The following is a 24,116-nucleotide window of genomic DNA, read 5'->3' on the forward strand; positions in this document are numbered from 1 at the left end:
TGATAAAATAATATTTATCAAAGCATTTCATCAAGAGATGCATTTTCATTATATAATTAAAACTCGGGGTGTCATGTTCCGATACAGACCATTAAGCATAAACAATAACATTACAAGTCATTTAACAAATATATACATATACAGACTTGTAAACAAAACAACTTGATGGTTCGTCCATCTTACGCCCTTGCGCCACTTCCTGTAATACAAATAAAACTGAGTGGGTCAGGCTTGGGAGCCTGGTGAGCATATAGGGTTTTCAACCCACAATAAATAAATTATATTTAATTTCACCAACCAATCACTATCCCGATTACCCATTCCCGTTATCCTCACTTTACGTCCCTAAAACAACATCTATCTCAAGGGACCTAATCTAGGATTTTCATCGGGACGGACATTACTGCTAAGGGGTTTCCTCAACAATAGATATCCTAAAGGCAACCATGAGGGGGATAGAGTACACCGGTGAACACATCGTTCACAACACCTACAGGTTATGAACCTGCTAGCGTTCCACGAGACTGTCTAGAAGGAGTCTGTGGTCGTTATCCATACTCCGCTGAATAACTAGGTCAACAACAACAACATCGAGGTCTCTCATCTGTTTATTACACACCAACTATCTACCCATGTTCTACCCAACATATTAGTAGATAAAAACATACATTTTTATACATATTTTCAAAACCTGTATAGCATGCTTGATCAATACATTTTCCATATAACAAATGAGGCACACATACATAACACGTATTTCGTACAGAAATAATCATATCTGTAAGATAGAAGAAAGTGAATATACATTCACACACATAACAACAAAATATACACATAACACGTATCTCGCATAAAATACTTTATAGTTATACGTTAGGAGAAAGTAACAACGCCTTCGCACGTATAAACGACGATAAACTTAATACACTCAAACCATAGTTGTATTATTATTGCGTTTATGAAAGGTAGTATACACTCACTTGATCAGAAGATGATCGGACAACACAACGGCTTGCAGAAGTAGTAATCCTCAGCAGATCTGGAAGATCTCCACAAAAATCGAACTTCTCGCGGGCAGAGCTTCGGCTCGGGAACCGCACTTCTCGGGATCTTCGGGATCTCGGGACTCGCTTCGGGACTCGGGAATATTACCGGGGCTTCGGGATGGCTTCGGGGGTAAAAACGTAGAGCTTCGGCACAAAAACGAGAGGAAATTAGCAATTTGGCCGGCTGCTGCCCTCGCATCCTATTTATAGGAGGTTGGGAGCCTCATTTACGCGGGGCGTACAGTAGTACGCAGCGCGTACTGCTTCCGAAATGCGTCACTGCATGCGTCATCCGAAGTGTCGACACTTTGGCTATACGCGGGGCGTACCTCGGATCAGATCTGTGACTCCCCCTTCGGATAATGCCGAATTTTTGATTTAAAAATAAATACAAATTATTTATCAAACTTCGGAAATTCATATCTTCTTCATACGAACTCCGTTTTCAACATTATTTATATCCACGGAAAAGGTGAGACTACGCTCTACAACTTTCGTTTAGACTCCGTCGGCTAATTTTGACTTTATTTTTATTATTTATTTTTAATAGGTCGGGACAGAAACTTTCGTTATAAATTCATAACTTCTTCGTTTGACGTCCGTTCTCGCCTAACTTTTTATTGCTTTGATACTAACAACGAGATCTTCGATTCTCGTTTAGATCACTAAGGCTAAATATCGCTTTAACGTAAATTTCACTTTTTACGTTATTCAGTGTTGCCGGTTCTGTCGCAAAACTTCGACAGGTCATAACTTCCTCGTTATAACTCGGATTTCGGCATTCTTTATATCTTCGGAAACCTTGTTTCAACTACTACAACATTATCTAAAGATATCAAGTTTATTTTACACTTAAATTTTGATGCTTATTTTTATTCTTAATTAATCAAACCACATAATTAAGCAATTAAGCACAAATCACATAATACTCAAATAATACAATCTTATTATTTCAAAACGGGTTACAAAGGTTAACCTAGACCATTATATTGCTAAAAATGGCAAGCCCGGAAACACAGGCGTTACAAACAATGTTGAACCATTAGTTGAAAAATAACAAGATCTTTGTATAATCATGGACATAATAATGTAGATTTATACATATTCTTATGGAGTAATAGTCTTATACTTTTTAAAATAATTACAGTATTCTAACAGAATGTCACAAAAATAAAATAAATTCTTAAAATACATAACATGCTTAAACAAAATTCTTAAACAAATGTGCTTGATCTTCTTCAATGAACCAAAGTCGACTTGATCCCAATCATTCTGACGAGAATGACATTCTGTAAGACTAACATCAGACGTGAATTACATTATGTAAGGATATCATTCTGTGAGAACACATTAATCTACTTCATCTAATATACGTAATTATCATGTCTCTGCCAAAAAATACACATTATCAAATCTTACGATAAAATACCCTTACAAACTTTAGTGATTCTGACATAATGGATATCACATGGTCATAACCATAGAATTTTGTATGAGAACCCGCTTATGAGGAACAAATGTCATTCTCACATAGCTTAATTAGATTAAGTGGCAAACAAAATAACTTACTTGTAAGGATAAATTTGATATGATCAATATCTTCTTCCATTAATTAGACAAAAAATGTTAATAAAGGTATATGTGATTATATCATTTTGCAACGATTATTCGTTTGGTTAAACTAAAAAAAAGACTAAAATAAGATCATACGAAAGTTCAAGAAATGCTACTTTAAGATAAAACATATCATGCATCCTTTATTCTTTTTTCGGTGATATACACCTGGAACCAAAAAACCTTTTTAGATGAAATACTCGTTGACGTCCTCGAACACTACAAAAAGATTTTAATAAAAAAAAAGTAAATTACACGAATGGTCCCTATGGTTTGGAGTAATTTGCATGTTCGGTCCCTAACTTATTTTTTTAACTCTGAAGGTCTCCACTGTTTGTTTTTGTTACACGTTTGGTCCCTACTATTTGTTTTTGTTACGCGCTTGGTCCTTGTCTTGCCTAAAAAACTATTATTTAAATATAAAAAAATGATGGGGTGAGTAAGGTAAGATAAGGGTGGCGGGATTGGGGGTGTGTTTATTTAAATAAATTAAAAAATCAAGGGCAAAGTAGTACTTTTAGGTAAGATAGGGACTAAATGCGTAACAAAATCAAACAATAAGGACCTTCCGAGTTAAAAAAATAAATTAGGAACCAAACGTGCAAATTACCCTAAACCATAAGAACCATTCATGTAATTTACTCTAAAAAAACCACACAAAAAATTTATAATTAAAATTTCTTAAGCGGCAAACATTATGGTTCCATACAAGAAAATATGTATGTACATTGTAATATGCTTGAAGGAATGGTAGTGATTTATAAATCAATTATATAATGGAGTCTTGATTTTTGTCCATAACTCATTGATTTTGGAATAAAATTATATATTGAAAATCGAAGGAACCTTAATTGTAGGCTCGCAACAAAATTGATTTTTCTATAAATTACTTATATGGCGTTGCGATTCCAACAAGCCAAAAATAAAATAAAAATCTCACAACCTTGAATCATTTACTGCCTTCTATTACCTAACTGCAACAAGACGAAAATCAATTTCTATTTTCCAAAAAATCAAAACAAGTCTGGTTGAGAAAATGGCAGTTGTGGAAGTGGTTGCGAAAATGACAGTGGATGATGCTTGTGCAATGACATTATGTATTTTGTGGTGATGAAAGTGATGAACATCCGATCTAAATTTTTGAGGCATGGATCGACGACGTCGACCTTTGTGGTGAGGGTAACAAAGGGGATAATGGTTTGTAGGGTTTTAACTAATACCTTTGTTTTAGCAGATATTAGTTGATTTATTTTTTTACCAGAATTAGATATACTAATATTACTATTATACTCTTATTTAAAATTTTGAAATGATTGGTTCACAATGATTCTTACATCCACACAATAGATAGTTAGAACACTTGAATCTAACTCTTTCTCTCTTTCTTTCTTTCTCTCTCTCTCTCTCTCTCTATATATATATATATATATATATATACACATATATATATATATATATATATATATATATATATATATATATATATATATATATATATATATATTGTGTGTGTATTCGCACCCAACGATTGGCGCGGGTAAACGACACACTCTACTCCAAACTCCAAATCTCCAGCGTCAAAATCTGATGAAGCACCTGAAAACTTCTCTGATCTGCTTCACCAGAACACCAGATCTGATAGAGCATAAAGTTTTTTATCATCTTCAGATGACCGACCACGTCCAAATTTGTTTACTTCTTCAAACGACCTCATGTAGATCTATGATTTAATTATCTACGACGACAAACGGGTAGATCCAACTACCCTGCATCAGATCAAATGTATTTGAGATCTAAAACCGATGGACACCACCACTGTTGTCAACTGCCACCATAGTTGTTGCCTCTTCGCTCCGGTGAAACACAACGAGCGTGTTTACACCTCTTTCTCTATGATGTCAAGTGAAAAACAAGGAGATCTACATAAGATCTAACGTAAGGGTGAGCATTTGGACCGGCCCGGACCGGCTCTTGGACCGGACCGGTTATGCAGAATTTTGTGGACCATGGATCGGACCGGATGAGTCGTGTCCATGTCCGTGTCCGTGTCCGGGTCCAGGTCCAGGTTTTCCGGTTTTTGGATCCGTTTAGACCGGTACAACTTTAATTGCATAGAGTATAATAAGTAATCTACATTGATGTATAATATTATAACTTGCAAAATTAATATGTTTCCGTTTCATGCCTAACTAATCTACATTGATGTATAATATTATAACTTACAATTTGCAAAAATTAATTTTCCAAATAAAAGCAACTAACATATAAATCAAGTTCACCAACAAAAGTTAAACAATTTTAAGACAAACATACAAAAGTATTATCGTAACAACAAAATAGTTTAAACTTTAAAATCAATCAAACTAACAAATTTCATAAACTCATAATCTAATCTTCCATTGGCCTCTTCCCCATATCACTGTCATCCATATGTAACATATTTAAAGCTTGTGCAATCTCTACATAAACACAAATGTAAATGTTGTTAGTATTTAATAAAAAGTAATAACTGTATAAAAAAAGAATAAATATTGTAATTTTTTTACCCAAAGCTATATCATCATCATTCAAGATGTCATCAACGTTGTCAACTATCGGATTTGTAAACTTTATCACCCAATCTTAGGTGCATAACAAAGCTTCAACTATAAATGTCGATAAATAGTCTGATACTCACTGACAACTCTACCACATGTGCTAAAAGCGGACTCGGAATTATAGTATAAAATAATACTAAAAAGCTGAAATATTTCAGCTTTGATATCTCTACTTTGAAGGATTATAACTCAATGAATATAATACCAAAATAAACAAAATTATAGTCTAAATTCATCTACAAACTGTAAACTAAATTTTAGAAAAAACCGTAGGTCAATCCAACTTAAAACGAATGAGTTATGGGTGTTTAAAAAACATCACAGATTACTAAATTATGCTGAAAAGCTGAATTTTTCAAGCTTTGATAGCTCTACTTTGAAGGATTGTAACTCAGTGAATATAATACCAAAATAAACAAAATTATAGTCTAAATTCATCTACAAACTATAAACTAAATGTTGGAAAAAACCGGAGGTCAATCCGACTTCAAACGAATGAGTTATGGGTGTTTAAAAAACATCACAGATTACAAAATGTTGCTGAAAAGCTGAATTTTTTCAGCTTTGATAGCTCTACTTTGAAGGATTGTAACACGGTGAATATAATACCAAAATAAACAAAATTATAGTCTAAATTCATCTAAAAACTGTAAACTAAATGTTGGAAAAAACCACAGGTCAATCAGACTTAAAACGAATTAGTTATGTGTGTTTAAAAAACATCACAAAAATCTTAATCATGTCAAACCGGTTCTAAACCCGGTAAAAACCGGACCGAACCGGGAAAAAAACCGGACCGGACCGGAGAGAAATCTTAGAACCGAGAACCGGCTCGGGGGTCCAAAAAAACGGTCCGGTCCGGTCCGGTCCACCGGTCCAAATGCTCACCCCTAATCTAACGTGTTTGAGCTCTAACACTAACGAAGGCCACTAACACCATCAATTGCCACCACCTCTGCCGCTTGTTACTCGAATGAAATTATGTCAGGTAGCTTTCATATATTATCTATGATATTTGGTGATACACCACCAGATCTGCATAAGATCTATCAGATTTGAATCAAATATGATGTATTTGATGTATTTTAGATATAGATCTGGTGGTTATTGTGCACTTCAAGGTGGTTAATAACAGTACCACCACCATATCAGATTTGTTGTACCTCTTCCTCCTCTTCTATTCTTTACGTTTTTTTTCTTTGGTTGGATCTATGATGATAATGTTTAGATAGAAAAGTTCTTAAATCAGATGCATGGTGGTTGTCGAGGCCAACACAAATAATAACCCTAATTATTACACACTAAAATAGTGTATAGTGGTAAAGGGATCGAATCCACGGAGATTGGTTCAATTTCTAACTCTGAAAAATCTCTTTGTAAAAATACTTGTAAAATAACAATAAAAATAAAATGGGGGGTTTTGGTGTTTTGAATACTTGATGCTAACTAGAATTAACTATGATTTAAATAGACAATTGCAACAAAAATAAGAATTTGATGTAAAATCAATAAGGGAAAGATGGTTGACTTAAAGTTTTCTCACTTTGACTTTTGATGAACATATCATTAGAATTCAATGGTGCAATACTTGTTTTAAATCCTCAATTTGGCTATAGTAATCCAAGGAGCTTGAGATTACCTAGACTTTTCTTAATTGTTGAAATGGCTAGAGAAGCTCATAACAATTTCCTTAGTCAAAGTCACTAATTCCAAATAGCATGTAATTAGTGAAAGTCAACTAGCATTAAGAACCAAAAAGTCACCAAATCCAAGAGGGGTCAAATGCTTTCACCACCATGTTGGAGGAAATGTTTTTATGATTGTGTGAAGTAAAATCAACACAAAAATCATTTGTTGCTTGCTAATTTGAGGATCCTTTACTTAATCAAGAAATTAGCCAACTAATCACCACAAACACATTTAAACTCATGAACTAAAACATACAAGTAATGATAAGATGTTAAAACACAAAACATTTCCATAAAGATTCAAGAACATGTTCATGGACTCTTCAACATTCAACAAAAGTTCAAAGGATTAAACAAAGGTCAACCAAGATTAGTTTAGCCAAGCATGGCTAAACACAAAGAAACAAAGTTAGAGAAATTTGTACCAAACATTAAGCAAGAATCAAGAGGTAAAAATATGATGTTCTTCAAGGGTTCTTGGCCTTCAAAAGTCCCCAAAACTCCAGAGAGAATCTCCAAAAATCGGATGTGCAAGTGTATGCAAAAGATGGGCACCAACCTTCCTCAAATAGCCCAAAAGAAGGATTTCCGAAATTGCCCCTGCAGGGCCTTGCGCGACCCGCGTGCTGCTGCGCGGGTGGCACCTGACATGGGCTCCTTTGAGATTTTGGGCCTCTAAAGCATATCCCACTAGCCCAGATCGAATCCAATCACCTCCTAGCCCATTTTCTTCAAGTTTTTCTTCATTTAAAGCCCAATTTGACCTCTCTAAATCCTCCAAAGCTCGTGAACTCGCCCGATTAATAATTTTCATACGCTTGAATGTTCCCCCGCATCTTTCAAATTTAAAGCTCAATTCTTCCAAGCCTTCAAGCAATTGACAAGTCCACCCCATGAATCACCTTCATAGCCATCAAGCATGAAATCTCCAATTCCCTTCAAGCCCAATCGCCTCGCAAGAGTGCCGCCCCGCTAGTTTCCAAGAAAATCTGCAATAATGCTCAAGAAACTAGAAAGTACCCCGAAATGGTCATAAAAATAACAAAAGGGAAAATATGCATGAAAGTTAACTAAAATGCGAATGAAATGTACTAAAATAAACTATAAAAATAAGTAAATAAAATGAAGCTATCAATGCACAAAAGTTGTTTGATGAAATGCCTCAATGAAAAAAAATATGTTTTAAGTTATGAATGAGTATTTTAACTATTATACTAAGCTTTGAATAGATTTATGAACTACTCTTTTTAAGTTGTGAATATATATTTGAAATAATATTTTAAATTGTGAATTATAATCAAATTAGTATATTAAATTTTGAATTCTAATTTTTTTTAATCTAAATATGATTTTTAGAGCTTGATAAAGTGTAAGAGCTATACATTTGATGGTGTTACTAGCAAGCAAATAGATAAATAGTATGTATTAAGGTTTTGCATCTTGAGATTTTTTTTCTCCTACTTATTTTTTAATCTCTCAAAAGCTCAATGCTTACCTAATCTCTATCTCCTTGCTCTCTACTCTTTTATATAACCACTGAATGGTATTTAGGATATATGTATTAATATATGAATTTATTGTAATAAGTTGTGAATTTTATGTATTAAGCTATGATTTTTTTTTGTTTTAAACTCTGAATTAACTACATTAAGTTGTTAATTTTCAGTTTAGAACTAAGATTGGCTATCTTAAGTTGTTAATTTTGTGTATTAAAATGTGATTTTTGTGTTTAAAATTTTAATTGATTGCATTAAGCTGCCATTTTTCTGTTTAAACTATAAATTAACTAAACTAAGGTGTGAATTTGTAATGAATTTTGTGTTGAAATATGAATGGTTTATGTATGAATATTTGTATTAATTTTCTTGTTAATATATTTATTTTTTGTGTTGTATAAATATGTAAGAGTGTATTGGTTTTTATAATTATCTTGCATTAAACTCATAATTAGTTTATTAAATTGCGAATAGTATTTAACTTCTTGTTACTTAATGATTTTATATATAGAGCTAATTTCGAAAGAAAGATGATTCCAACGGTGGTAGAATTTGGATTTGACTTCTTTAAATATGTGAAGTAGTATAATTAATTGTATTATGTTATATTGTGAATTGTATGTATTAAACTAAAAATAGACTGTATTAATTTGTATATTTTATATAAATTTTGTGTTAAAATATGAATAAATGTATGCATAAAAATATTAAACTATGTATTAGTGAATTAATATATTTATTAAACTCTGAATATGATATTTTAAACTGTGAATACCACTTATAAACGATATATTTTTTTAAAGGAATCTACAATTTAGAAAAAAAAAAATTGAATTTGTCAAGGAAAAATTCTACTTTTTATACAAAACTTTTGTATATTTTTTCTTGAAAACTAAAAAAAATATCACCAAAGAAATGAGAGTTACAATGTTTGTTCTATCAAGTTGTGAACACAACCAAAAAATGTTACTGAATAGTCCGGAAGCAGTCTGACGATGGTCCAACGACGTTCTGACAGTGGTCGATGACAAGTGGCAAGTAGTTTGTAAACTAAGGAATAAAAAAGTTTCTTTAATACAATATTAAACTATGTATTAGTTCAAAATATCCTTAATGAAAACATTTAAAAATATAGTTCTTAAGATTCTTAACCATTTGGGTTTTCATTTGAACCACTTATTATATATATATATATATATATATATATATATATATATATATATATATATATATATATATATATATATATATATACTACTTATAAAAGAAATCTAACTATTTTTATAAATAGATTGAATATAATAATATTATTTTTTTAAGACGTCCAAACTATTAAGCTTGAAGTACAACCCATTTATAATATAATAATATTAAAACTTTAACCCTATCTTTTATCCCTTAAAAATCTGGTATCAAATTAATATAAGAATTCATTTGTAAATTGAACCCGCCAATCTCAACACTTCAGCCATTTAAAGCGGTCAATGTCAACATTTTATAGAGGATCTCTTCTCTCACATTGGTAACAAGCCATCTCATAATATCTATCTTCGTAATCTCTTCAAAGTAAGAAATATACGCACACTCTCTGGAAGAACCCTAACCAGTAACCAAGACAGTATAACCACCACCACCACAGCCGCTCTGCCTCCTTCCGCCTTCAACTAACAACTATCATGACTACCGCCCTTCCTCTCACTCACGACATGAACTTTCTTTTGGAACATAACATTTTTCTTTAAAAAAAATATCGTTGAAAGAAGCTATTTGTCCCCGCTGCTGTGCGCGGGTAACGGCTAGTATATATATATATATATATATATATATATATATATATATATATATATAGCCTCAAAGCAACATTTACTACAACTTAAATATGCATTTACCATTGAAAAAGTCAACCTCCATTGATCTTGACTTGACTTGGTCTGCATTCCTATCCCGCCCAACAACCTCCCTATTGTATCTCACTGTATCGTAGGTTTTGAATTGGTCATTTAATCCTTGAAGTTTGAATTAGTATTCCTCACTTTTAGGCACTTGAATCGGTGAAAAACGAGATATGTAACTCTCACTTCATCTCTCTATATCTACAAGAAACCCAGTCACAACCCTCACCACCTTCAACAAGCCAACGTCGTAGGTCGTCGTTACCACGACCACTAAGCGTGTCGGTACCAAATCAGCAACACCCACTCTAGTGCCACCCCTGCCACTCCGCCCAATGAACCCCACTCCAACTTTTTCCTCCGCCAACCCTTTCCTTTATCACCAATCGATACTATGGAAGACAACTGATGTGTGGTCTTTTGATTTCATCGTGAATGCATAAAGGTAAATTCATATGATTTCATTATAAAGGCTCTTTTTATTGAACATAATAAATTAGGGATTTTGGTTTGTTACTTGGGATTTCATGGAAAATGAGGCGGTATTTGATAAATTTATACTAATTTCTTCTACAAAACATCAATATCTCAAAAGGTAATGTAAAAATTAAGGTAATTGATTCTCTATTTTTTCGGTTTCATGATTTCATTTCTTTTATGTGTTCTATTCCTATATGATTCATCTGGTTTGTATATCTGAACGTAAGTACATCACATTCTTTTATCTAATCAGTTAATGTTTTTTACTTTTGTGTTTTATTTATTAATGGTTTAATTAACCTTTTTCCCAATGATTAACTCTGACGAAGAAGCAGCTCTAGGATTTTTATAAAGCTTGGATTACCCTGTTTGCTAGAGATGGAAGATAAAGACAGAGGGTATAGATCGATTTTTTCCCAGTGCTTAATATATAACTTTGTGCTTTTTTTTTTCCATTTCTTTTTAATTATTCTTTAATAATGTGGAACTACGTAAACCATGTAATTCTTATTAACATTCATGATATGTGGTGGCGAACACATGTTTTCGTGTAGGTAGTAATGGCCAAATAGGCTAACCTGATTGAAAAAAGTCCAATGGAATCGGCTATCTGAAATGGGGTAACTAAAATAAAAAATTCAAGTCTAATAGCAGTAGTTGCTCATAAAATGTGCTTCATTTTACATAGTTACAGTTTCCTTCTAAGGAGTTTGTCTGATTTAGACTTTTGTATCTATAATGACCATTAACCCCAATTGATAGAGTAAGTATATTTTCTTTTCTTTTTTCTTTTTCTTTTATTATTATATTGAGGGGACAAGTATGGTATGGTAAATTAAGTATTGGAATTGATTTCTTAGATGGTTGTGATTTTTCACTGCTAGGTAAGTATGATCTCACTAAACCATTATTGTTTTATAGTTGTTACAATTATAGGTGAATGATTAATGTAAGTTGTTACTTAGTAACTTAACTTTTATTTTTATGTAATTTTCAAAGGAACTATTTGGTTTTGCAAACCGATTTCTATAGGTATATATAATAATTATGCAATTTACATTTTTCCAAGAAATAACTTTTAGTCTAGAACTCAAATTTTTAGATGAAATAGGGTTTATGTTGTTACATGTTGTTTATAATATTTTCACCATTTTTTTCTTAAAAGTAGGATAAGGTTTTTAGTACAAAAAATACAAAAATGTTGTTTTGTAGTAGGATGTTATAACCTACAAAACTTGTATGGATTTTTGTTATAAATTTGATATATGACAGAGGTTAAGTCGTTTTCACCCTAGCCCATGTTCTAATGAGGTCAAAAACTTCATTTTTTTCTCCTAAATTTTGATGTTGTTGGCATTCTTAATAATGAGTTTTGATGTCAAACCAAGTCCATGTTCGAATGAGATTTAGTCGTCTTTACCCTAGCCCTTGTTCGAATGAGTTCAAAATTGTAATTTTATCTAACTCCCCTTGAAATTTGATGTAATATACATGCATGATGTATAGAAATAACATTTAAAGCAATGTACTTCATAATTTTTTATTTTTTATAGCAATGTACATTTGTGTCTAGAATTTGAAATTCTAGAAAATACCATTTATTCCAAAAATTGTTAATTTCAGAACGCTACATTTCTATTTAAGATTTTTTTTAGAAAATACAATGCTATTGCTTTTAAAGTGCATGTACCATACTGTTTAACCATTTAAAAGTACAGTGAGCCTATTTTCCATTTTAAAGTGTATTGTCATTTAGAATGTTTTAAGCATTGAAGTCACTAATGACATAGTTTTACTTCGAAATACTGACATTCAAGAACTACTCACAAATTATATACTTTGCTTACTACCTAATAGTGAAAAGTCGCATTTTAGAAAAAAAAATACATTAGCTTTATAAGTTAACATGGGTATGTTTTAATGTAAAGTGAAAAAATGTCATTTTGTTATAAAAGAGGCATTTTCATAAAAAATATCAAAATTTATAAGTTAACAGTAAAAAGTGACGTTAACTATACCTATATAGCAATCAACTTACATTTACTTTACTTATTATAAAAATCTACTTTTTCATTTTCATGTTTTTATAGCAAAGTACGATGGTACTTGTGATTTTTAATTCTAGAAAATAACATTTATTCTAGAAATCTGTAAAATTTTGGAAAAATATTTTGTTATTAAGAATTATTTTAGAAAGTACCATGTTATTCATTGTATAATTTGCTTAATTTTTGTTATCACTGAAAAATGGTATTTTGGTACTCTCTTTTATGGTTTTCTTTAGTAGGGTTCGCAGAAGCATGGTAAGGTTGCTTACATGTGAAGGAAGGTAAACAACCAACTATGAAAGTGTGATTGGGTTGGTAAGGTTGCTTACATCTGAAGGAAGGTAAACAACCAACTATGAAAGTGTGATTGGGTTGGTAAGGTTTCACAATGGATTAAGTTTTAATAATAATTTAAATAAAGATGAACAACCAAGACAACATGAGTTACAAGTTCTATGGATGATGGTTCTTGATAGTTTTGGTGTGTTAGGATGACTTTAAATTTATAAAGACAAAATTTATCTTTTTTGTAATTTACATTATTAACGTTAATTACAGCTGTCCAAGTAGGCTAACGATTAAATCTTTTTTAATGTTAAATTTTACCCTAGACTTTAAGCTACATCCCATTATTAAAAGTAATAGATAATAGATGCACATTTTATTATATGTTGAAAACTCTTAATTGCTAATATTTTTGCACTTAATTGGTTAATCCGACTTGCACCCATGTAGCATCACATGTATTTTGGGAACTCTTCGAGACACTTGAACACAATTTCTTTAAAGTCACAAGTATTTAAAGAATTTTAATCCCAAATTAACCAAAACCTTCCATTAACAACATTAATCTTATTTACTTAAAAAAAAATTCTTTCTAAGCACTGTAAACTTCAATGCATGAAATTTTAAGAATGATGGCTACGTGTGTAGGAATGAATGAAACGACAAAGAACAGTAGTTGTGCATAACAAAACCTAATTATTGAAAGAAACTATTTGTATCTGTCGCTGAAAAAAAAAAACTAATCGCATCTCTCAGTTTATATATATATATATATATATATATATATATATATATATATATATATATATATATATATATATATATATATATAAAATAAATTATTAAAAAATCCTAGAGATAGAGCCTTTTAATTTTACACTTTGAGATCAAAATTATAAATATATTCAAACCATAGAACCATTTTAGTAATATACTCGAAAATTTTACTTCTACTCTAATTTTTATTGTTGTACTTCAAATAAATAGGGCCTTGTTAACCATACCCTCGAGTCAAGGAGGTTTGGAAAAAGTGAAAAGCAACCTTCCCAATCTTTTGACTTCAAGGACCCCTCTCACCAAATCACTATTTTTCCCGCCTTTTTATCACCTTCCAAACCATATTAACCCTCTCTTTTTAGTATGAGTTTTGTCCACATACACAATTTCGAGAATAAATTAAAGGGTAAGACAATTTTCAGAGTAAATTAAAGGGTAAATTACACCGATCGTCTTTTATATAGGTGTCAGAAAGCATGTTTAGACCTTATTTTTAAAAATTAACTCGGACCGTCTCTTGTTTGCTTAAAACTTACATGCATCATCCCTGATAGGCATTTATGTTGCGTATGTAGTCCATGACAGATATAAAATGACCATAATGTCCTTTGTGTATTTCTTTTCTTATTAATTTAATGTTATTATAACTATTTTTAATTAAAAAAAGAAATGTGGCCCCACCCGCCCCACTTTTTAAGATTGTTAATTTAATTTATGTTTTTCTCTCTCAACCTTTATATTGCATCACCGGAAATGTTCACCACCACGACAATATATCTAAACCACTACCGGAAATATCTCCACTTCCTCCGGTGTACCGTCGTCACCTACCACCATCTCATATCTTTGTTTAAAACCCTAAAAAACCCACCTAAATCTTCGTCTTCATCACCATTAAAAACTTCACTATTTATAAACGCCTCAACTTCTTTGGAACTGTTACGTGGTTGTGGCTGCTACCTCCCTGAGAATGTGACCTATTCGTTAGATCTACAACATCTCAGATCTACAGCTTCGTTGTCACTACCTGTTCTCCTGAAAACTTCATCGATGGACTCATAAATCGAGAGACGAGGGTTGTAGCTTATCAAAGCTTATAGATCTGATGGACGATTTGCACTATTTTTGTCGTAGAGGTGAGTTGCTTCGAACCTTCATCGTCTCAGGGTTGAAACGTCGTCGCCTTCATCATCTTACGATTTTGATCTGAGGATTCTATAACTCTGCCACCTAGGGTTTCGAATGCCGCCTATGTTTTGGATTTGGTTTGATTTTGTTAACAAGGCGGTGGATGGTTGTTTCGATTGGTTCATGAGGTATTAGTAGTGAAAGGTGGGGGTACCAGATTTTAAAGAGGGGATATGTGTGTGTGTGTGTGTGTGTGTGTGAGAGAGAGAGAGACAGAGACAGAGACAAAAAAAGAGATGAAGATAAGTTGTAGTTTCCGATGGTTTTCGGAGTTGATGGATGGTGGCCGGAGGTGGCTGGTGGCTAGAGGTGGATGGTGGATGGAGGTGACTAGTAGTGTTGTAGTTGTTGGTGGTTGATGGCTAAAGGGGTTAGAGTTAATTTAAGGGGGTGTTTCCATTTCTAAAAATTATAATTAATAAAAAATAATAGATTAGTTATAAACAAATCCATAAATAATTAATCAATAACAAATAAATGGAAAATAAATCAAAAAATAAATAAATAAGGGAAAATAGTCTTTATATGCGTGGAGAGACTAAGCGTGAAAGAAAAAACATACACATGGATTGTCCGAGTTAATTTTTAAAAATAGGGACCAAACGTACTTTCTAGTACCTACACGAAGGACGATTGATGTAATTTACCCTAAATTAAAGAAGTGGTGCTGTGGTTTGCTCAAATTATCGGTTTTTGCATGTTACATCCGTATGATTTGTGAATATTGTACTCGAAGTCCTTGTTCCCTATAAAAAGAACAAATTACTCTTTTATTTTTTTTTTATTTTTTTTTCTTTTAACAATATATATATATATATATATATATATATATATATATATATATATATATATATATATATAATTCTTTTTATCTTTATTTTAATAGAATTAATATAGATTATTTATAATTATTTTTATATTTTTAAATCAATTAACTAAATTATATAAAATCATCTTACTATTATTTATTTATTGCTTTAATTATTTATCTTTGTTTTTGTGCTTTAAAAATCTTTTAATATTTTTAACGTTTTATTTGAATATATTATTTACGTTGTTTTTTTTTTGACGTTATGTTCATTTAAATTATATAATGATTTTTTTGATGTTTTTTTTTGTCGAATAAACAAATTAGAAAAATAAAGAGGATAACTATCAATCGTCTAATAAAATTATTGAATGTTTGTCTTTTTGTTTTTCTTTTAAACATATTTTTTGAAGAAATCTGTTTCCTTCGTCTTTATTATGAAAGCACCAAAATCAACATCATATCTGAAGAAAATGAGAACAATAAAACCACTAACTCAACACATCCATTAGAAGCAACATACAATCGTGAAGGTCGATAATGTTTCCTCGAGGAAGACGATCGAAACCAAGAACGATCTAGATTTTATGACAGAACCATTATATTACTATCAACCGGCATAGCGGTGAGGAAAGTGAAATCAAATGTAGAAATGAGAGAACCAGGGGTAAGGCTTATCGGAGATGAGAGACACGAACTATAGAATTCAAGCATGAAACATCTAATTGACAGTCACATATAAGCTGATTGTCATTTGGATATTATTGAGATTCATGATTGTATGTTGGTTCTAAAGGTTGTGTTGAGTTGTTGGTTTTATTGTTCTCATTTTGTGCATATTAGTTGCTGATTTTGGTGCTTTCGTAACAAAGACTATGGAAACAGATCTCTTCCAAAAATATCGTTAAAAGAATATGAAAAAACATTAAATAATTTTATTGGAAGACTAATAGATATCTGAGTTATTGTTTTAATTTGATTATCTGGAAAAAAAAACGTGAAAAAATCATTATCTAATTTAAAAGAACAAAAGTAAAAAAAGGAAAACAACAACAACATTAAATAATATATTCAAATAAAACATCAAAAATATTAAAAGATTTTTAAACCACAAAAACAAAGATAAATAGATAAATAAAGAATAAATAAATAATAATAATATGATTTTATATAATTTAGATATATGATTTAAAAATGTAATAATATATATATATATATATATATATATATATATATATATATATAATCAAATGGTAAACGAAAAAGAAAAAGGAAAGAAACGGTAGTTTTTTATTTTTATATGGAGTAAGGACTTTCAAATGTGATATTCACAAACCATAAGGATGTAACCTAAGAAACTTTAAACCTAAGGACTAAACTAAGAATTCGACTAAACCACAGGACCATTTCTATAACTTACTCCAATTTCTATTAATTAACTCCTTCCTCTTCAAGCCCCTCACCATCTTGCATATTACTTAATATTTACTCGTAATAATTCATTATTTTCCAAATAAGAATTCTCGACTAAACCACAGGACCATTTCTATAACTTACTCCATTTTCTATTCATCAACTCCTTCCTCTTCAAGCTCCTCACCATCTTCCCTATTACTTAATAGAGTAAATTACTGAAATCATCTCTATGGTTTAATCAAAATTGCACGTTTGGTCCCTAACTTTTTGTTTGCACTCGGATCGTCCTTGTTATTTGATTTTGTTGCGTTTTTCATCCCTATGGTTTGGTAAAAATTGCATGTTTAATCACTAACTTTATGTATGTAATAATGTAAGGGACAAAAAATGCAACAAAATCAAACCACAGGGACGAAAAACGCAACAAAATCAAACCATAAGGATGATCCGAGTGCAAAAAAAAAGTTAGGAACCAAATGTGCAATTTTAACCAAACCACAGAGATAACTTCAGTAATTTACTCTACTTAATATTTCCTGGTAAGAATTCATTATTTTCCAGGTTACATTTTTCTTTTTCTATGGAAGAAATCCAACATGTACTATCTTTAACGCATATTTGATATATTTTCCTACTATAGTAACCATTATTTTATCATTAAATAGTGAATGTTTTGTTGTACGAACACTCAAATGCCTGATCAAAATTAATTCATTCTGATCTTCATCTTGAAATACTCCTTCCCCAATTACTAGGTTACAACCCGTGAAAACCACGAGTATAAATAATAAATAATATTAAAAAATTAAAATAATATAAAAACAATTTTACAATCAATACATTATGTTAAATACAAAAATAAGAAACATATTATTTATTTATTTGTTTATTATAACAACCCATTTTTATATTTTCTATTTCAACAATGTACTGTAAAAAATATTGTAACAAAATACGTTTTCAGAAATCAAAAAACCAATACATTACATTTCTCCATCAACTTCAAAACATTTTCACAAAAAATTCTATTATATTGTTTTGATAATAGATTTTTTTTACTCCTTCTGATTCGCAAGAGATCATTCTATCATGCTCTTAGCGAACCATGAATTCTTTATATAAGTTTACCTTAAAATATTCAAACTTTACAAATAAGTGCATGTAAGCTTTCTTGATTAAAAATATTAAAGTTAGAAAATATAAAACTGCAAAATATAAAAATCTATAAACAACAAATAATAAAACATGTTAAATTAGAAAACAAAGTAAAATATTTATGCAGTTGAGCATATCATAATCTACTTCAAGCTTTAAACATTGCATGAGAAATCATTATCAAAGTGCTCTTCAAGTTTGTTTTTTGCCTCCAAAAGTATATGAGATAACATAACTAAAGTTGTTAGTCCTCATTATAATATATGCAACTTGCTATGACCCAAGTGCCAACCTATGAGAAATAAAAGTAGTAGCCATTAGAACAAAAGCAACAAACTTACACTATTATTTGTTGTATTTAACCAAACAAAAAATACATCGGTTATGCAATTCAAACTCATTATTTATATACCTTTGCACTTTATTGATTTGCTTCTCAGTAAAATCAATTCTTTTAAACACTTGGTTATCATGAGATTCAAGGTATAACAGTAAGTAATGAATTTAATCAAAATCCCGTCAACTCATCATTAGTTTTAAATACAAATATTTTAAATATTTACAATAACGCAAAAGAAAGTAGTGAACTAATCATAAAGTCTGAAGAGCACCATATTTGATACGAAACCTTAAAATAAGAAAAAAAAAAAAAAGAAATTTGACCAAATCGTTTTATTTGTGTTGATCTATGAGCTACATGCGTGATAAGTTTTCCTCGACATTCAATTGTGTTAAAGCACTAATCTATAACAAAAAAGAACATAATAGATATCTTTAAGTGCTGCAAGCTTTAAAGGTGAGGCCCAAGGAAATGTACATTACTATTTCTTGCTATAATGGAAAGAAATGTAATAAAACACTATATTACAAACATAGCAATGTACTTTCATGTTTGACATCATAAGTCAATTTTTTTTATGTTTAGTACATAGCAGCATAAATTTTTAGCATTATAACTCAACAAATTTGACAGAGCCTAAGAACATTTGTTTTTTTCAAAAATCAAACCATTCATGAACCATTAAAAGTATCCAAAGTTTGCTGAAAAGTATCTAGTTGTAAATTACAAAATCTATGGACCACTGAAGTCTTATCAAAATGGAACCGAGGGAAATGTATAAACTTTGCTAAAATTTTCATAAATCAATATCTGAAAGGGAGAAGAACACAAACAGGACCGAGTAATTTTATTTTCATTTTGGTCATTAATTCTTCCAATTTCTTGATCTTGGTAACCGACATAAGTGAACCCACAACTATTTTCTACAATATTTGTGAAAATGTACATAGATTTTTTTACACGTATTAAATAGATTGAATCAAAAGGATACAGAAGAGATAATCTATTGCATGTCTTACTCTTTCTACATTTTATATAAAGAGTTAACTTTTCACAACTATAATGGAGTTTATATCAAGCTATGTACTGGTTCAACATTCATCAACACTAAAAAGGTTCACCTCATATTTAGGATCCAATGGAAGATTTATTTGCATATGTATATAAAGAATTTATCAAAACAAACCAAGAAATTAAAGAAAGAAGATTATAATATATACCCACCGCTATATGAAAAAATGTGAAAAGTGAAATAAAATAATACCTTTGTTCTCTTGGGAGATCCATTTCAACCACTGTCCTCCATGCCCCTCTTATGGTCCCAGAAGTCCAACGACTATTGCAAGGATGAAAATATGAAGATGAACAGACGGGGTAGTTGAAGGCGATACACAGGCCCATAGGTGGTTATAGTAGGTGACTGACTGAGATGAGAGAGATATTAGGTATTTAGGTGTAGGAACAGGGAATGTGGTATCTAAAAACCCTTTTCAATCCCACCTTGAATAAAATATGGTTCAAAACTTCTCCTATTTCACATAGCCTATTAGGGTTTATGTAACCATTTCAACACATTAGTGAACGAAACGTGTCAATTAGAGGAGGCATCATAGAAATAGAGATGATACCATAGCAGCGTCGATGAAAAGGAAAACCAATTTCAAGCAAGAAATTGGCAAAAATTTCGATTCTAAAATGAGTGTAATCAGCGAAAGATGTAAAATATTTTTTTCGAGTATTAGACAAATATTCAACAAAAGGTGGAGTGAAAAATAACATCAGATTTAGGGTTTCTTAATGGAGGCGTGCAATGGTGGCGACGAAGGATGGCGCGGTGGTGAATCATGGAAGCGGACGATTGTGATAGCGAGGATAGCTTTAGTGGTGCTAATGGCTCTAGAGATGATGGGAGGCGGTAGGTTTTATGCAAGAATTTTGGAGGGATTGACAGGAAATCTGTTCTTGAAATTCATAAAAAAAAAAGTTCGATATTAAACACAGATTTAAAGGCTGGAGGGAAAATTTGGAAGTTCACTTTGTAAATTTCTGAACTAAGAAGATGACACGTAGACAAAATGAATTCTTTTATTATGGTAGATATATTAGCCACCTTCTTATATGCCAAAGGTGACCAAGCGCATAAAGGCAAGTTGCAAGCCATCAATCTCTAACCAAACAAGTCTTTCTTTTACAACAAATTGGTTATCTACCGATGGCAAAGACTTGAATAATTCATGTTGCTTTTGATATGCACTTCTTGATTTGAATTCAAGCCACACCCAAGCACCACCTACATAGTTAATCTCGACATCAGAGAACTCTTCCACTTTACACAACGTATATAAATTACCGATAACCAATACATCATTCACCTCCCCCATTGTGATATAATAAAATCAGGAATCTTGGGTAATGCATCCTTTGATAATTCAATAGACTTTCTCTCCTCAAATTTAAGTCGTAACTTTGGCGTACGTATTGGATGTTAACTATATACATTTCAAAATGCTAACATGTTAATTGAAGAAAGTTTTACATAGACGCAGCGGGTAAACGAGGAAGAAACCGTGTTATAACCCCTTTTTGAATGGAAAAAGATATTTTTTTAAAACAACATTCATAGATCTTAGGATCATAACATTACTATACACGACTCATATGTTTTTCTCCATAAACACAAGCCTATTACTCCCTTCCTTCACATCCATAGTTGATGACTTTTTGTTTGTATCACTACCAATCGAAATTTTACATAAACTTATAACCAACTCTTTCAGATCCTCCACTTTAACAAACCACACAAAGGCAAACCATTTCCCCAATTTCGACATTTACCGTGCTATATTAACATCCCAATATGACCGGCCAGTTTGGTACACATTGTCCATAAATCTTGGGTTTCCATACGTAAGGGGAAATTCATTACATAAATTGTAGTTGATACCTTATCCATCGATTCCATTACTTGGTTTCTTCCCGTATTATGCGTATTCGATTCTTGATCCACAATCTTCCCCTTACTTATCACATACTTTCTATCCTTATTGAATGTCAATGTCCAATTTGCATAGGCGACATTAGGTTTGAAGGTCCCCATAATTGATAACACTCGCCAATGTTAATGTTATCCCATCCTTCGTGTTTAGAGTTAGAACATATTGGGAAAGGAAAAGGCAAAGATGAATTTTGATGCAACGTATTAATCGACAACAACTGACAATAAAGATCTCGGTAGCTAAAAAGATTTTTCTATTGCTAGGGTTTTCTATGTGTAATGTCAACAGGTTTGTATAGTTTACAAGTGGCATTGATTAGGCATGCCTTCTTCAATTATCGATAAACGTCAATGCTGGACTTTTCTTTAGTGCTTCCACTTGGTGCCTCCTTCGGCCATCAATGAACAACAAAACTAGCATTGGTACCATATAGTTAAATTTGAGATTTCTTTTTATTTCATTGAAACTCATTATTTAACAAAGCTTCATATATACAATGAGTATTTATAATAAAGGTTATAAACTAATAACAACTAAAATAGATTTAAGATTCTAACTAATAACAACTAAGGGATTATATAACATGTGTCCTAAAGATACATATAAAAATAATAAGTTATGGAAAATATTATCATAATTAAATGTGAAATACATTAATTATATATAATATTTTCCATAATTAATGCATTTTATATTTTTTATGTAAAAAGGTTTTATTTAATTAATGTAGTTGGATACCATAATTAAATTTGATTTAAATATCACTACAAGAAAAATCCTGAATTGCTACGGAATCAATATTTGTAACTATTTTTAGGTCTGGAAATCGTGTCGTGTTCGGGTTAGCGAGTTGCATGTTGGTGTGTCAAAATATACCAACCAAAATACAACCCATTTAATTATACAAGTCACGGGTTGGCGGGTTTGGAACATAAACTCATATATGAGCCGTCAACCCATTTATTTATACATGTTCATGGGTTGTGGGTTTGTGGGTCGGATTTAGGTTCGTATGTTCATTAGTCAGATTCCATAAATAAAATTAATAATTAAACATGAATAAATTCTTGATGCAAACATATCCGAAATTTAGAAACTTAAGTCTTAAACATCCAAATGAAAATTATAAACATTAATAGAAACATGTTCAAACTAAAATATTAATACAAACATAGATAAACTTAATCGCGGGCGTCGACGTTGTTCGATAATGATTCAATCGTTCATGCTGTCGTTTTTGTGGGATGTTTAGATTTTCTAAGGCAAACACCAAACGTGTTGCATTGCAAATAAGTAGATAGTTACCCACATGTCAAATTGTCAATGATATTGGGTATACTATCCTAGTATAAAGTATAAAATATATAGTGTATAATACTTCGTACATTTAAAAAATATATACATTTTTTTATTAAAATTCTAAACGGGTTGGCGGGTCAACTCGTATATTTTTTTTAGAAACCCATATCTTACCTATTTAATAAACGGGTTGACGGGTTGACGAGTTGAAAAACTCAACCGAAACTCGCTTATTTCGTGACATGTCGTGGGTCGTGTCGAGAATTGCTAGACCTAGCTATTTTATTACAAAATATGCTACGAAATGGCTTCTCGTGGCTATTTTGCTACGAAAATTGTTACTAAATTGCATTCTGTAGCTAAATCCTAAATAACTATGTAAAGTTGTTACGAAATCAAAATCCGTAGTTATTCTACTACAAAATATGCTAAATAATGGCTGACCATAGCTAATTTACTACGAAATTGGCTATGTAATTACATTATGTAGCTAAACATTGAATAGTTCTTACGAAATCAAAATTCGTAGCTATTTTATTACAAATTATGTATGGAATTTTTTGTTGTAGCTAGTTCACTACAGAACTTGTTATGGAATTAATATACGTATCTGTTTGGCTAGAGAATTGGCTATGAAATTCAAACTAGTAGTTACTTAGCTACGAAATTGAAAATTCGTAGTTATTTTGTTATGCAACTTGCAACACAAATAAAATTTGTAGCTAATCTACTATAGAACTTGCTACCAAAATTATTTGTGTATACGGTTGGTTTTTGAATTTGCAAAATATCTATGGAATCAAAATCCGTAGCTATTTAGCTATGAAATATTCTAGAGTTAAGTACCTATGAAAAATGTTTCTGTAGCGAAATATAAAAAAATATATTTTAAAGGCAAACTAATAATATTTTTCTAAGAAAAAGGTATCATGGTAATTTATAATAGAATGGAAAACTAGTACTTTTTATTAAACAAATATGCCATTTTAGT

The 24,116-nt window shown here is 31.1% G+C and overlaps 1 long non-coding RNA gene across 1 annotated transcript; it reads left to right on the plus strand.

The window, feature by feature from the left end:
* The first annotated feature begins 10,362 nt into the window (after positions 1–10,362).
* On the plus strand, positions 10,363–11,488 carry LOC145042770 (uncharacterized). The gene is made up of 2 exons (XR_013680744.1): positions 10,363–10,778; positions 11,149–11,488. It is a non-coding gene; the product is annotated as an uncharacterized LOC145042770 (long non-coding RNA).
* The last annotated feature ends 12,628 nt before the right edge of the window (positions 11,489–24,116 follow it).

The sequence above is a fragment of the Lactuca saligna genome, chromosome 4, assembly GCF_052625555.1.
Source record: "Lactuca saligna cultivar CGN05327 chromosome 4, ASM5262555v1, whole genome shotgun sequence".
Lineage (NCBI taxonomy): Eukaryota > Viridiplantae > Streptophyta > Magnoliopsida > Asterales > Asteraceae > Lactuca > Lactuca saligna.